General features: G+C 41.9%; 1 long non-coding RNA gene across 1 annotated transcript in view; it reads right to left on the bottom strand.

The window, feature by feature from the left end:
* Positions 1-6977: 6977 nt before the first annotated feature.
* Positions 6978-17810, bottom strand: part of LOC146809591 (uncharacterized) — a 105250-nt gene continuing 94417 nt past the window's right edge. Inside the window, exons 2-5 of the long non-coding RNA XR_014965569.1 lie at positions 13602-13773; positions 11614-11785; positions 7527-7761; positions 6978-7107 (exon numbers count right to left, since the gene is read on the bottom strand). This is a non-coding gene — a long non-coding RNA (uncharacterized LOC146809591). The remainder of the gene's footprint in view (positions 7108-7526; positions 7762-11613; positions 11786-13601; positions 13774-17810) is intronic.

Below are 17810 nucleotides of genomic sequence, written 5' to 3'. Positions count from 1 at the left end.
GACCCACATGCAACTGCCAAACATACAGACGCAAGCACATCACCTACTCCAGCTCCCTCTACCTCCAAAAGCCAATCCCCTACAACCCCTCCTACCCTTAATCCTGCTTCCAAATTCACCTCTTATCTGTCCTTACCCCTACAAAACCTAAACCCACATCTCCGAAAGAAAATCCATGAGGTGCCTATCCTGTGCCTAATTGATGCCCCTTCCTGAGGAGGTTACCCGTAGGACTATGTTTAGGAGGCAAGTTATGGGCAACAAAGCCACAAGGTGTTGTTGTGGAAACCCCTTTTTTTAATTGAAAAAAGTTCATGTGGGAATTCTCAATTTGAAATTTTCAAAAAATCACAATCTTTGCCCTACCATTATTATTCATTTGCAATTCATTCATTATTAATAATGATGAAAATGTGAAATACATTTTCTTATTTACATTTATAACAGAAAATACAAAGGATTTTTTACATGACATACCGGTAAAGTCGAAACATTAGAAAAAAATGCGATGGACATTAAAAATTCGATGCAAGCAGTCATCATGATAATAGACACTTAGACCAAAAACAATTTTAATTTACATTTTTAAGAGTTAATACAGGTATGTTTATTTTAACTTAATAAGTGAAAAAATAAACACATATGCATTACACCTTAAAAGACAATACAGAAAATGCACTGGACAAGAGGAAATGTTGCATAAATAATTTTTTTCTAGTGCAATTACTAAATTATATTAAATTGAAATTATTCAAAAAATGTGTAATGCATATATATTTATAATTTGATAGTTTACGAAAAATAATTAAACACCTGAATGAACACATTATGAATTTTGTTTAATGTAAATTGTGTACATGTCCATTTTCATGATGAAAACTTGCACCAAAGTTGAAGAAGAAAAAAAAAGTAAATACAGGAGTGTTTCTTTAAATTTCTTAAATGATGACATGACACACACATATGCATTATACATTAAAAAAAATAGCTTGTATGGGAAATTTAACAATGCGCGAATCTAGAGCAAATGTAAACAGACAATTCAAAAGAAAACAAGTTAAAAAGAAGCTTTCCTTCAATTTCTGGCGACAAAGGGGTTGATTTGCTTCATGGGTAAGAAGCAGCAGCAAAGGAAGGACTTGGACGATCGGGTTCATGACAGAATTAGAAGTGGAAAAAAGTACGTTTCTACCTTATATCCCTTAGAAACTGCCATCTAAGGTGTGGAGGTTTATCCTCCACAGTTACGCTGATGGGAAGGCACATCATAATTGGCGCAGCGGAAATGTTAGCTGAACTCGTTCTGACAGCCACTTTTGCCTATGACCTTGTTGACTCGGGAGGAAAATTCTAGGGGAGATGATGGGACTCGGACTAGAACCAGGCAGAGTTTGGGTAGTTGTGCTATCCGGAACTCCCGAAGTGCCCAAAAAACTCTGCGGCACTACGTGAAGTTCTGTGAGTAGGCAGAATTGATCGCCACAACAGTTTGCATGACATATGCAACGTGAAGTGCGTTCTCACGACGGAAATCATGCAAAAACTGCCACACGCGGTGCGCATGGGCGCGCCCATCTTGTTTTTTGCTCTGTTTATGGTGCCGGGGCCTACTTTTGAATCCCTCCCTAATCTGTTTAATCCTACTCCTCTCTAACTTCTCTACCCCTCATCTTTATTTATTATCTTACTGTGTGTCTTTGTGTTTGTTTAATTTACATGATATTTGCGCTTTTTACATTTTTTCTTTACTTTCTCCTCTTCCTTCCTTCCTTCCTTCCTTCCTTCCTTCCTTCCTTCCTTCCTTCCTTCCTTCTTTCCTTCCTTCCTTCCTTCCTTCCCCTCTTTTTGTTCTTATTTTCCCTTTCTCCCACCCAGTGCCATGGCAGAGTAGGGGAGAAGCAGAAACAGGCCTCCTCCGAACCACCCATAGCACCAGCCGCCTACCTTGCGGTCTGCGGCTCTGCAGAAAGGTACAGCCCGCGCCATTTGTTCAGAGGTAGAGTGGCAAAGCTAGTTTTTTATGTGCAGCGCTACCTCCCCTCCACCCTGGCAGCAGGTGTCAGGCCTGGCAGTGGGAACGGCCTCCAGGAGCATCAGCAGCGCTGGAGGGGGTGTGCCGGGGTGTGTGCCACTGCTCTGGGGCCTGGCACACAATAACAGCTTACTCACCGGTGGGCTGACATACTGGATAAGGATCAAGACCTGCTCAACCTGCTGGTGTGGAGGTTGCAGGGCTCAGTGAGGAATAATTATTTATTTGTTGTTTTCTATCTATGCTAATATTTTTTCCCAAATAGCAAGCATGCTGCCAACACTCAGGTAAGTCAAGTTTATGTTACAAATATTATATGATCATCATCTAGACAGATAATCGGCTGCACTACCTAATCCTTCTCATTGGCGCTCGCTTGGGCTGTTTATTTAAGAAGTCATGCAGAGACTCCTCTGTCCTGTCACTAAGATAGTAGTTAGTGAGTTAGCATGTTCTCTCACTTCTCTGAGCCTTTCTTTGTTGTTGTAGCTCGTACAGTCTCAATCCTAACCCCAACCCCAAGTAATTATCCAGTGTAGTAAATGCATTGAAAAAAAATGCAGACTGAGTTGGCCCATCACAGCGGGTTGAATTTGAGACTGAGAGACTGAGAATGAGATGAGAAGCAAAGATCTTCATTGCAATTTATTAGTAGTTCAAAAATGTAGTTTAGGAAATTTGGACTAGGGTTAGATTTAGGAATAGGTCCACAATACTAGTAGTACCATATGAAATCTGATTTAGAAAAGTTTAATGTTACTGTGTTTGCTTTTCCCTGTAAAAATATTGTTGGGGTTATTATTATATGTACCACTAATCTTATTTTATTTTATTTATTTCTTATATCAGCATCCAGGGCCACTAAGAGGGGTGGGCCTTGACCCACCGAGGCTAGTCCTCCAGTTTTTAATATTATTTCCCTAACTTTTACTGTGCCACATTTATAATTATATTTCCTTTTTGCTGTGCCTGTACTAATGTTTTTACAACCACTCTTTGTTCTATTTGTTTCCTAAATTCTTCTTATCCATGCATTATCCTATTTACTTATTTTCTACATTCCAAGTTTCTGTACTTGACTTAAAACTATCTGAACTAGTTTGTGTGTTCTGTAGCTTCATTTCTTCTGCTTTGTCACTAGGTTTTCACTCTCCCCTTCTATATCTTGTGGACTGGTGGTACTGTAAGACTCAGGAAACCCATTTTAAGTCAGGCACTATAATGTGAAGATTGCAAGCCCAAGTAAGGTACTGTATGGATGTTTGTTTAGAAGGCTTTCTTTACCTTGCTCTTGCTAGAACAGTAAATGAGAGAGTGGCCATGGTCATGCGGGACCCCCCCAATGTTGTCTATGTTTTACTGTCATAGTATACCAGCACTTGATAACAGTGCAAAACACCTGGAAGTATGAGGACGGCCCCATTGCATTTGCCAATCAAGACCATATACCCTGCATTGTTCAATTATTCCACCCCTTCATTGCACTTCAATGACTCAGATTCATCATAGTTCTGCTCCTCCATTACAAAACGTTTTTGGTTGGCTTGACTACCTGGTTTTTCAAACATTGCCAACCAACAAAATTCCCAATGTGATTTTTTGATAATAATAATGGGGGAGGCACAACTGGCATCTAAAATGTGGAATGTTTTTTCTAGCTGCGTAGCCCACTAGTGCTGGAGCCAGCAGCGAGAGTGCCAACTGAGCGGATGTAGCAGCAGCAGTCAAAAGGTGGGGGTCCCAGCAGAGGCAGGGATGGGTGGTGGTATGTCACATTTCTTGCTTATTGACAATTTGCAATATACTCACTGCAAGGGTGTTGACTCATGATTAATGAACACCCCACATTAGCAGATACAGTGGGAGCTGAGTATTTAATGACACCTTCCTTCTGCAACTCAGTCAGCAGACCAAGGTTCCTAATGAACTTTAACAACAATGGGTTGATGGAAAAGGGAAAAAAGTATGGAAAGAGAAAGGATGGATGAAATGTAATATATATCAGTGAAAATATTTGTGGGTTAATGCATGGGTGACTAAAAGGATGAATATAGGTGGGTGAAACGATGCATGGGTGGGTCAAGGATGAATGGAAGGCATATGGGTGAAAGGAAGGCTGCTTTGATGAGTGAAAGGGTATGGGTGAAATGATGCCCGCCTGGGTGGGTGAAAGGAATGCTCGGTTGGTTCAAAGCAGAATGGGTAAATCAGAGAAAGGATACATGGGTGGGTAATGGCTGTAGGTGAAAGGTTCATTGAGAGCAATATTTGGATGGATGGATTTAAATGGATGGATGGTTTTCAATGGTGAAAGACTGGATGACAGAATGTAAACTTTAAATGGTGTGTTTCTAAGCCAAGGGTGGAGACTAGAACACCAGAACAATCAAATGATGAATGGATAAATGATGGATGAAGAAACAAGGGAGCTCTTCTGAATATGGGCATGCTCTGACCCATTTCATTTGCTTTAAATGGTTTTTATCAAAGCTTAGATTCAAAGGGTTGAAGCTGTATTTCTGTCTATTGACTCACAGCATTTCTTAATCAAGGCAGATACTATACATCCTACCCATCATCAATCGTCACCTTCCTCCCTACCCATGGCATTTTGCTAGTGCCAGCCATGATGACCTAACCACTGCATGGTTCGATGCTGCACTGTAGTTTTGGCTGTGCAATTCGCACCTGTTTCAGTTAATGTGGCATTTACAAAGTTTTCAATGCATTGCAACCTGAAAATGAAGGTGTGTTTCCCTACCCTGCCAGTGCCCACTCTGTCACTTCCTACCACTACTTCACTCCTTTATACATTTCCCAAGTTCTGTCCCAGCAGTCCCAAAAAAAATTAAAATCCTTTCTTTGCATGCACCACATTTTTCTAGTCAGGTGATATACTTCATCATGGCTTCCATTCCAGATTTAGGCCTGTTCAAATGCTTCCCTTTCAACATTGTCAACCAAGTGTCTCAGTCAGTAGCAAAAGCTTAGGAACTTACCCTGTAGTAGAGTAAGTTCAATTTCCTTTCCTTACTGCCATGTATTTGTTGGAAAAATATATATATAAAGTGTGGTGTGGGGTGAGGACGGGGAGTAAAGTGGGTCTCAGTAAGTGCCTTGACTTTTGCGGATGTGATAGTCTGTGATGAACATGGCAAATACAATCCTTTTCTTGTACTGCAGCTCATTGCTTTTCCCACTGTCTACTTACAGCAAACAGGATGACCGCATGATTGATTTTATATGTGATGTATATCATTCATATTATTCATCTACCTTGTAGTCAGGGTAAAATTCAAAGGCCCTCAGAGAAGAGCATTGGAAGAATATAATCGTCTATGACAGCTGCCACAGCTGCAGACTGCAGAAAGTGGCAAAGAATGAGCACGACTAGGAAGCCAACTGAGCAAGCATGCCTCCATTAAGTTAGCACAAGGGAGAGAATACTTTTACTCCAATGTGCATAATGCTTTAGTTATTAATGAAAGGTAATTGACCTCTATTTTTCCAAAAACAATGTCTGTTTAGTTTTTACTAAGAAATCCTTCAAAAAAACTAGTGTGATATGTTTAGTTTGCCTTAATTCCTTTCAGACAGATAGCGCATTTGCCATTTGCCTTTAGTTTTATTTGAGGCATGTGTGGGTAATGGCTGTAACTTTAATCATTTCAAATCGAATGGCCTGTACTACTACTGTGCCACCCACTACATAATTTTAAACAAGTGTTGTGCAAAGCGCATTGTTTACAAATTGTCTTTTTTCTCTCCTGCTGCCGCTGCTGGTCATCCATCTCGTCAGGATGTAGCAACGCAGCTGCAGCTGCAGAAGCTGGAGGCCATACTGTACCAACAGCTGGTGGTCCAGGAGGAGGAGGAGCAGGCAGCTCCCCAGAGCCCCAGCCAGCCCCCAGTGCCTCCAGCCCACTCAGTTTCAACCACAACGGCGCCTTAGTCTGCTGGCATATACCCTCCATCGTTCAATCAGTGCTGCCCCCCTCAATTTCTGACCGCAACTTCCGCCGCATCATGCAGAGGCTGGTGCACATAGAAGCCAGGCAGATAAAGATGAAGGGGCACCTTAGAAAATTCCAGGCCCGCCATTAGCGTGTACTAACAGTGAAGGAATCAAAGGCAAGGTCCCACTCACATCCAGGTGAACTCCAACTGTAGGATTCATCAGAAGGATTATTCCTCAGAGGCAACTACATTGAAATAAAGACTGAGCTAGTGGGTTATATATATTATTGTATCATAGCTTTACAAACAATTGAGACCAGACTACTACACAATGAAGAATACCTGACAGTGTAGTACTAAATTAAAATTATTCAGAGTGAACAAGGTTAAGCGTTTACGCAACACAATGCCTGAATGATGATGCAGGCGAATGATGTTCTTCGATATCTAAAACAATGATCATTTTTTTATGCATGGGTGGAAAAATGAGGCCAGTGTGGGCTATTGTTTAGGCAATAGGAGAACTAATGATCATGCACTGTGTTGGTTTTGCTTTCACCACATCCACCCCACCAACTGTGTGATCAACTAATGGTGCAAATAAATAAGTTATACCTCAATAAATTGCACAGCCCGGGGCGAAAGTTTGAGTGGTTTGATGAATGGATGGGAAAGGGAATTTTGCAAAAGGTGTGACAAAGACAAACACTACACAAAGACAATATTCATCTGGAGGATAAGCATCCAGCCATCATCAATCTGTTGTGGGAGGAAACTAAGGAATTACTTTGACGCATTTAACTTAAATACATTGCAATGCTTGCAAACAGTTTGTCAACCCCAGAGAGCCACAAGTTATATCATATTATTACATATTTAAATGTTCTGTCACATAGGTTTGAAAAATAGTAAATAGAAAATAAGTAGGAGTGAAGTGAACACATACAGTTCTAAAAAATTATTATTAAAAGAAAAATTATACTTTATTGCCAAATTGGGTGGTTCATCTGGATTCTTCTGGGATTATCCATCAATATTGGGTGCCTGGCTGAAGCAGTCCGTTAAAGTAAGCATGAGTGTTATGGTGCTTTTGCCTTTTTTACAGGAGAAGAGAAGTCCTGCAGATTGTAAAATGGAAATTATATTGTAGGATTGAGCAGAAGTATAGAAGGTAAGATTCATGAGGAGTATATTTAAAAGGCTCAAAGGCAGAGCAAGAGCATAGTCATTTGCAATCATTCATTTAATGACTGATGAGTGATGAATTAAGTGAGAGCAATTCAATTACAACAACGAACAATCACAGACAAGTGGCTGTATGTAGCAGGCTGATCAAACTCGCAAATTTCATGATCATCATTATAACATTTAGCCTATCGCGTGCATAATGTGATGATGTGAATCATCACATGTCTGTCTCCAGATACCCACAACCCTAGGCCACCCACCCAACCATAGAGTTTACAATTTTAGCCAGCCAGCATAAATACTCAATAGCATTGCATTTCCCAAATCAAGTAATCAATGCACCTCTCACCAGTCCACAGACAGAGTTGAGTAGGCCTCTTAGAGTCATCACAATGTTGGTTACTGTGAAGTTGATAACTCCCTTCTTCTGGCAGTTAGTGAAGTAATCATGACTCACAACCTTAGTCCCTCCATCATCCTCCTGACTCTGAGTAATGAATATGTCCAACTCTGTAGTCCGTAACGACTCCTGTCCCGACTCCCCTACTCAAGTGAGAGAGCTCGACCTGTAGTGCAGGGCAATGCTGTTGATGGGGAAAAACAGAAACATTGAGTCATTTTTTATGTAGACTATATTTGATTTTGTTAGCTAAATGGACTGGTCAGGTCTTTGGGGAGTATGAACCAGAAAACAAAGCACTATGGACCAGGCAAACAAATTTCGTTAAGTGAAGGGTAAGGATAAAATTACCTTCAGGAAAAAAATTATCACCCGTTAGGCACCCAACATTGTAAATCTTCACAAACACAATTAAGCTTAATAATTATAGCTAAACACCCACACTCATGGTCTGCCACCACATGAATCATCTCAACACACTTGCAAACAACAATCACTCATAATATCTATCAACCTTTGGTGCATGCCATTTACCTATTCTAATTCAAGCATGGTGGTACATTGTCAATCCTCTTTGATTCACGAAACACACATTTCCTAGTCTTTTAAATCAAATATTGTGAGGCAGTCCTGCTAGGCGAATAAAGAAAGGATAGAGAGGCACAGAATGGAGGAAGGAATTGTCTATCCGTCTCTCCAATGTTATTGAAGGTAATGGGGGGGGGGTTCTTCTCTGCACTCTGGTCCAGCTCTAGTCTGGCCATACATGTGTCTAAAATGGTGGGGCTGCATTAGTTAGTCTGACACAAACAAACAAAATAATATAATGTTCTCCCAGCTATATCATTTTTTTGTCAAAGCAATTCGGCAATAGAAAGGTCTATGGTGGCCCAGAAGAGTAGGTAGGAAGTAGAGTCTATCCTCAAACTCAGGTGATTTGCCCACTAATTAGTCAGCTAACACACTACCATGTCCTGAGCCTGATCAATCTCCCACACCCTCTTCCTGTTGTACTTCCGGTAGGGTATAATTTGGTGGTATTAAATGCTGATTCATTTTGATTGTGTTTAATCTCTCCATGTTTTGTGCAGAGAGACTGGTCCTCCTCACTGGTGACTACTGCACCAGCTGCACTGAACACACGCTCAGTGGACACAGTGGCTATCAGGCAAGCCAGATACTTTATTGCCAGCATGCTGAGCACTGGCCGTTGGTGCCTCTTCCCATACCAATACACAAATGGGTTTTGATCAAGATAGACCCCTGTTGGGTCATCCAGATAGGCCTGGACTAGACTCTCAATAGTTAATGATGCTCCACCTTGCCTGACCTATTTAGCCTTCGCCTCTTCACTGGACTTAAGCCCTGTCTTTAGAAACCAACTAAATGCAGATTTTGGGGGCGATGCTCTTGTTCCTTTTGTTGCTGGTGTTCTTGTTGTTGGCTGTTGTGAGCCAACAGCACTGCCCTCAGGCTCTGAATTTGAAGGCTGTGCCACAGAACTTGTGCCCTGGAGAGGACCTCTAACTCCCAGCCATTCTTTTTCTAGGTTGCTGGCTTGCTCTGCAATCCACGTCTTATAGTTTGAAACATCCCCTTCTAAAAAAGGAATGAAAGTGGCCATATTCGTTTTGACCATGGATCAAGAATTGTAGGCACAGATGTAATGTTTAGATGACACAATGTCTCTTTGCACCCTTGTATTAACAGATAGGAGATGGATTAAGATTTCCACCAACTCATGTGCATCTTTATTTTCCGTCCAAGCCTGTGTACATTTCAGACACCTTCTTTAGTTCCTGTAGCATATGCAACAATGGGATAGCGTGGCCCATAGTACTGTCCTCCTTGCTGACTTTCCATGGGAAAACCTCAAAAGGAAGAAGCATCTCTGTCAGGCATTTGACTACGCCCAATTTGTGAATCTCAATGATCATGCCTTTCAGAGTTGCATCCCCTCTTTGGATTACATATTAATTGATCGGTCTGCACTGCTCAAACAGACATTCCACTGTGTGGGCACCTCCTGTATGAGTGCTTTAACGCTGAATGGTCCTCAGCTGCTTCCGGGCTTTAAAAGAATGGCTGAAACAAGTGCAGATTCTTCTGTGGGTGGACAGTAAGTTGCTGACTCGATCTTCTTTCCTGAGAAAGTCCTGTACAATGATGTTGATGCAGTGCGGCAAACACAGGACCTTAGAAATAGCCACCATTTGCCTTGGACTTAACTACATTATTGTCATTGTCCACGGTAACAAATCAAATGTTAAGCCCATTTGGTTGTAGCCATTCAAGACCTTGTTTTTAAAGTCATCCAAGATGTTTGCTGCAGTATGGGATTTCTTCTTGGGGAAAATGGCTACTGTTGCATGCTTCAGAGTGCAATTAAACATTTCAGTAGTGTCAACACCTGCAGATATCCTTTCTCTAAAGCCCACAAAGGAGATCTAGTGTCCAGTGATGCACATGTAATCAATGGCTTGTCAACTGGTCCATATATCTCACGTCAGGTGGATAGTGTGAACAGCACTCTGCTGCAAAGCTTGTCCAACCAATTTCAGCACATCGTGATGTAGAGCTGGAATAGCAACTCTGGCAAATTTAGTCCAGCTGGGAATCTTCTGTTTCAGGCAGATGGCTACTATACATTCTAGAAAACCCCCTCCTAACACAAATGAAAAAGGAAGGAGGTCCAGTGCTACGATTTTAGCCAACTTTGTGTTGTACAAACGTGCTGTTGGGTCGTTGCGTTCGTACTACCCTTCCTGCCTAAAAATAGCAGAAACAGTAGCTTGGATTTTTTTTCTTTTCTGGTGCCACTTTTGCAGGCGACTTCTTGAGAGCAGAAGGTGGTAGACTCAATGTGTGTCTCAGCGGGGCAGTCACTGAATGCTCTGGCATTTGCTATGTTGCTAATGTGGGCGATACTACTGCACTGCTTGGGACAGGGCTGATTTGTGCAATGAAATTGTCCCCCTCTTCTTCACTTTCACCTTTCACCTTCCACCGTGATCGGATCGGATTCCCTGCTCTCACCCCATTCACCAACATCACTTGCATTTTTTTGGCCACTATGGTTCCCCTCTCTGTGGATTGTATGGTGCTCTCTCAAATGGGTTGTTTGGCCTCTGGTACCATAGTTTGTACCAAGCTTACCTAGACTAACGCTCTGCAAATGAAGCATATGGCATTGTTCAGCTCTTTATTGCTAACCGTGAATAAGTCCCTAACTGGGGAGGTCCACTTTCTGACACTGGTGCCACTGCCAATGTGGGAGGAAGTGGCGGTGGGTGGGCGTTTTGATGTTTGCCTCTCTGCAGTGCCTACTTCTATTGAGGTGGTTGTGGATGTAGGTCTCTGTCGGAGCCTTGCAAATATGGAAGCTGGTGGTGGTGGTATCTGTGCCACATCCCTCAGAGCAGGTTGTGCTGGGGTGACGTCGGTCTCCACTGGGGCTGGGATTACATCCATGAAGACTAGCTTGTCGTCCTCCTCGTCTTCTTCATCCATAACTCTAAGGCTTTCAGGTACCTTCCTTTTCACTAACTATTCTGGCATCCAAGTGGAGTCTTGATCATCAGACGGTGGGCTTGGAGAATTAGATGGTAGAGTACCCCTACCAATCCTTTTTCTTGCTGGAGATCAGGAAGACAATGGATCTTCTGAAAGAGGGGCTTCTTCTACTTCTTCTGTATTAAGCTCAATCTCCTGAAGTGCTCCTACTTCAGGATGATCGACTGTTGTTGGCTGCAGCTGTTGTTGTCCACTTAGCTGAGTTTCCACCAACAATTGGGTACTACTTTGCGAAAGAGATAATTCCAATTCAATGTCACTGCGCATTTGTGTTGCCATGATTACAGTGGCTGCCTCTGTGCCAGACATGGGATTGGGCCTATTTTGGGGTGGAGCCATTAATGAGGGAGTGCTGCTCCCAGCTTGTTGCCTGGAGGCCGGAACAGCAGACATAAGTTTTCCAAAAAAAGGTTATGGTTGGCATGCCTGTGATAGAAATCAGCTTCTTCTTCTCTCCACTGACCTCTTTTTTGCAGCACTTTTCTTTGGGGCCACCTTGAAGCAGTAGGTTTGCAATGGCACTTAGCTTCATAATCACAAGCTGAAGAGGTGTCCTTTGTGTGGTCACGCGTCACATATCGTTCTCAGGCCTTCTGTCTGGCAGTATTGTGGGTGATGTCTATTCTCTTGTGCACCTAATAGCAAACAAGCAAGAAGAACATCAGTGAGACGTGGCATTGTTGCAGGTGAATTAGTAGTACAAACAAACAATATCATTGTGTGGTTTGGTTACTTAAGTAATAAATGATTAACAATACAATGTATCCATTCATAAAGCCACACCAACATAAATCTTCAATCAGGAAGGATAAGAAAGAGCAACAACATCATACAGATGCAACTGCTTTACGTGTATGAAGTTGGGATGTGGCACTTAGGGAGGTGCCGGTGACACAATGGAATAATCCTTAGATTACTGTTGTGCGGCTGTGTGCCTATAGCAGACATGGGGTTGAGGCCGGATGCTAGGAAAATGGGAAAGAGAAAATTGTAAAAAAAACACAAATAAAAAAGAGTTTTAAAACATTGAAAACAAATGTAACAATTTAGGAAAAATCTTCTTAAATAGAAATAAAACAAAAAAATACATTTAACAAGTGCATTTGTTTAAAAATAAACAAAAATGAAAAGAAATTAAAAAAATAAATTGAAAAAATGAATTAAAAAATGGAAAACTAAAATAAAAATGTTTGAAACTTTTTTCAAAAAAATTACAAATATATAATTGCCGATGTACTAGGGGACGGGGACTACGATGAGAATTGAAGCCCACTGGGATTTGGGAGTGCTGCAGATACAAAATACAAAAAAGTATATAATAATGTATGAAACACTTTTCATAAAGTACACACAAAATGGCCACCAGTCACATGATCAAACAACAAGCAGGAGGCATGGGCACAGCAAAGAACAGGCCTATGGCAAAAGTACACTGGCTGGGTATACAAAATGGCCACCGACCACATGGTCAAACAGCAAGCAATGAGACATGGCCACAGCAAAGAAGACATGCAGGCCTATGGCAAATGCACACTGGCTGCCTACACAAAATGGCTGGCAGCCGCACAGTCTTAACAACAACCAGCAAGAATGCATGGCCACAACAAAGGACACATGCAGACCGTTGGCAAAAGCACACTGGCTGCCTACGCAAAATGGCCACCAGGGGCATGGTCACAACAACTAGCAAGGAGGCATGAATAAACAAAGAAGACATTCAGGCTACACAAATTGGCCACCAACCACATGGTCGAACATCAATCAAGAGGAATGTAAAACAAAGAACACATGCAGGTCTATGGGTACTAACTATACAAAATGGCCCATGGCCACATTCCATTGGGAACAAAGACAGATGGTGGCCTTTGGCAAATACACTCACACACTGGCCAGACAAAGGAGGCTTGGTAACCTAAGAGAAAACACCATTAATTCAGCAGTGACAAAAATGTAAATTAAGTAGGATAAACGTTTTTACAACAACACACATCCTCCAAAGGCATCAAATATGTTACTATATCTATACACTGTTTTCAGAAAAATAATGTAAAAACCCCCAAAAAACACATTTTGTAATTTAATCCAATGTCATACATGGCCTAAATGATGTTTCAATTCAACAGACATCACAGAAACAGTTCTTTTCATGCAACCATGACTAGTACTGGGCCTACTGGCTGGAAGACCCATTGTCAGACTAGGCCACATAGTGGATTAAATGAAAATTGCAATTTTTTTTTTGAAAATATAGAAAATGTACTGAACTTTGCAACATTTTACTTTATCAAAAAAAAAACACAAAAAAACATGACATAAATATCTAGGCCCCTACTGAAACTGCAGGCCACTCACCACATAAAATTTAGAAAATCGAATAAAAATACAAATAAATCCTGGTGTATGCCCTATATCAAACAAACAACACCCTTTTACACCAGTCTTTTAACTTACTTGTGAAATCTCAAATATAAAGTCCTTAAATCCAATGGTATATTTGCAGCAGACAAGGAGAGTGATCCTTCCAGCTCCAAATCAAATGAAAAGTGACCAGGAGATGGACAAGGCACTGGGAGGAGCCTGCTGGACAGAAACAGGAAGTTGTAGACTCTGGGGCACTTCCTTCCTGTTGGAAAAAAAAGTTTTAAAATAAAAGACTCCTCGCACAAAAAACCAATGCGTATGGTCCATTTGAGACGGTTTTAACTCCAAATTGTAATTTTGAGGACATTTAGCTGCTTCTCGAGGAGAGAATCTTCCCCAGGTTGCAACCATGGTCGATTGCGCCCACTTGCGTACATTACAAAAGAAGCGCCAAAAGTTGCTGGTGTGGCCTAAAGGGGAGCTAGCAGCAGCAAAATCTTGGGGTATCTCGTAGGTGGCAAAAATATTATGATGGTGCTGAGTGGCTGGCAAGTGCGGAGTTCATTGGTAACTCCGCATTCTCTGTGGAATACGGAGTTTGCGAATTCTGCAATCTCCATAAGCAGAGCGGAGTTTTATGCCGGGAGGACTGTTGTCTATTGACCCACCAGTATCTAAATTGAGCGGGTAGACTGCCTAGTAGGCAGACGAATTAACCAATGGAAAAGTGATGGCGGGACCTGATACACCAAGATCTAAATCAGGCTCTATGTCTTTTTTGACTCAAACACCATTATACATTCCTCACTCCATACATACTTTGGATTTGTATTTTTAACAAATCCCGCATACATGCTGTTTTAGATGCAACATTCACCACAAATCTTGCATAACACGCAATCAACCCTAGAAAAGACCTGAGTTGATCTCTGTTACTGGGCCATGTGCCGTCTTGATTGCTCTTAGTATCTTCATCTTTGGTTTAATACCTTTGCTAGCTACATGGTGTTGCAAATAATCCATGTCATCACAGTGAAACTTCCACTTATCTTTCTTCAAAGTTAAACCAGGACTCCTCAAAATTATCTCTCTAACCTCTCATCATGCCCACTCACATTCTTTCTGTATTTCAATACATGGTCCTGAAAACACAACACCCAGGCACCTCCTTGAAAAAATTGTGCATTAACCTCTGAAAAACCCACAACACTGAGACTAATCCAAATAGAATATGTTTGTAATGGAATGCCCCTTCTGGCTTCACAAATAAAGTCAGATGCCTTGACACTTCACACAGCTTAACGTTGTGTAATGCCGCTGACATATCAAGTGTGGTGAATACAACTGCTCCCGTTAAGGTGGACAATAACTCAATAATATTAGGGAGTGGCTGGCGATCAATCTAAATGTTGAAATTCAGGTTGCGCAAGTCAATACACAAAAGCAAGGACTTATCAGATTTGCATGCCAGGACAACAGGGGCCAACTACTGTGAACTTTCAATCAGTTTGATGATATGTAGAATGCACAATTTTTCCAATCCTGGCATAAGTTCTTTCCTCAAATTGATTGGCACGTGCCAGACTTTATGTACCATTGGCTTGGAATTCTCTTTTGAAACAATGCAATTTATAAAACTATTCAACCTTCCAAGGCAGTCCATAAAAACTTCTGGATATCTACTGGCCCATTTGCTTTCACCCACATTGCAGATCTCACCATTACTTAATTCCAGGAGGCGTTTTCTGAATAGAATCAACTCAGGATGGTTAGGAGCAAGAAGTATGTCCAGATTCCCCCGCTCATTCCGTCCCAATAGACTGGAACCACCTTTTGTCACATGCATTGAAGTTTTGTTGTCAAAACCCAGAATGGCATTGAACTGCCCTATTACCTCCACTTTCTTCCCCCCTTAAGCAACAATCATGATATGTGACTCATCAAGACAGGGAATGTTCAACCTGGCGAACTCCAAATCACCAATAATGGTACAATAACAGTCTTAACAACAGGATCATTATGACTCTTTTAGCTATTGTATGATTTACATATCCTAGCAAAATGATCCTTTTTTCCACTGTTTAAACACGTTTGATTGACAGCCGGGCAATTCTTAAGCGTGCTCCCATGTAATTTGCTCCCACATCTAAAATAGTTAATGCTTTTTCGAAACTAGGATACTCTGTGGACAATAACCTTTCCTGAATGTTCCTGTAATTTTTTTTGCAATCAACTGATCCCTTATTACTTTGTCTTTTAGATCACGATAGTGGCATGTAATGGCTAACATACGTAATGCAGCTACAAAGTCATCTATAGGTTCTCCAGGTGCTTGATAACGTTGAAAAAACATATGTCTTCTAGCACCACATTCCTTTTGGGATTGAACCTTTTGCATAAAGTCCTTGTGACAGAGGAATATTTATCCACTAACCTGGCCGGCTCCGTCTAACTTCAGTATGCTCCTGCCCTCGGCACCCAAGTTATATAATAATAAGGGCTTTTTTTGGGGATGTAAAAGTATTGCCAGCAATAGCCTCTAAGTAGACTTTAAATGCTTCATGACATTGTGCCTAACATACTGGGGGTGTGCCGGGACCTACCAAGAAAGGAAGTGGCGCTACAGTTCTCTCCATTATGCACCAGGATTAATCAAAACTATGAATTGTTGACAGAAATTTTCAGATATCAGAGTTGCTGCCAGAAATACTAATATTACACTATAAAAAATATGCAACATGAGAACAGACTCACAGGTGTGCCTGTCACCGTTGACGGGGTGGATGAGTAGATCCTCACTGCAGTACCCAATATGTGTTCTGGTTTCAGCAGCTATGGCTCCCACTGATAGCAAACAAAAGGTGTGCCAATTACAGCAGGCATTCCTTGAAGAGCCCGATAACTGTAGATTCCGAGACAACTGTACCCCATAGACTAACATTAACTTTTGCTTTCTCAATCTTTTTCGATAAATGTTTTTTACATTTCCCCCCAAAAAACTCATTCAGATCTGATTCACTTTGCTGATTTGTTTTCCTTTTGGTGTCATTTTAATCACTAAATAAATTTGATTCCCTCTTTCTAAATAAGTTTAGGAATTATTATTGTTTTTGTTTCTCGACTTTGACATTGTTTTAGTGCTGTTAAAGTACTTTGCACACATTTTCTCTGAGGGAGGACCTCTTCTTGAGCTAAAGTTATCTCAAATAAGCCGAGTATTCCTCACTGAAACCTTTTCTTTCCTTCAGACACTAGATTGTCCAACTTTGCTCGAAATCCTCAAGTGTATTCCACCACAGTGAGCAATCCAGTTCCTCACAGAGGGTGTTTATGTCAGACAGCTGCCCGTCTTCTGTGCTGATCCAAGAACTTTGAACTGACAATTCCTAATACTATATTGCAACTGCTGTGCACCTAATTTAGGGGCTGATTAGGCAATTTAGGGGCTGATTAGCCACCCTAGCAGTGCTGGGACCGGCCACCAGATGTGTGGTGATCCCGTACCACTAATTAGGATGCGACCGCCACCCTGGTGGTCGCATTCTCCCTTTCCAACTTTGCAGCGGGTGCTGCTTACTGCAGCACCTGCCGCAATGGTGAAAAGGCATGTTGTGCATTCCCATGCACAACGTGGCAGGCACCACGCAGTGCCTGCCACCTTGTGCATGGGAATGCAGGGGGGTTCCATGGGTACCCCCAAGTGCACCCCCACACCATCACTACCCCTGTGGGCCCGCAATGGACCCCCAAAGCACATTCCCACCAGCCTTTCCATGGCGGCATTGCCGCCATGAAAAAGGCCTTTACAAACAGGCATCATAATAAGGATGGCAGTGCCTTCCAGGCACCGCCACCATATTATGTCCCACCTCCGCCCGGCCGGCCGGCAATCGTAACGATTGCCGACCGGCGAAAAAGCGATGGACGGACTTTACATCCGCCACGATACCCCCGCCATAATAATATTGCGGGGGGTAAATCAGGTGGAGATGGCGGGTGGATCGCCACCACTATCCCGGCGGTGGCAATCAGCCCGCCATCGTAATCATCCCCTTGGTCTTTTATGGTCTCATTCTAGCTTTTTAACCTGTGGTCCATTTATGATATCCAAGGCTACAACATCTACGTTACCTGTCACGCTCAACAAACAAATCCAATAATTGGCACATTGCCATTTACAACCATGGTCTTGTGACATTTGATTGAGCAGAGTTGCACCATGTAATCAATGGTGGTTGCTACATTTATTTTCCCCACAATTCTGTTATATTATTTGCAAAATGTCCACATGCTCACACG

This window comes from Triturus cristatus, chromosome 7 (genome assembly GCF_964204655.1).
Source record: "Triturus cristatus chromosome 7, aTriCri1.1, whole genome shotgun sequence".
Taxonomy (NCBI): Eukaryota; Metazoa; Chordata; class Amphibia; order Caudata; family Salamandridae; genus Triturus; species Triturus cristatus.
Note: the sequence above shows the minus strand (reverse complement) of the source record. Positions and strands in the feature narration are given on the sequence as shown.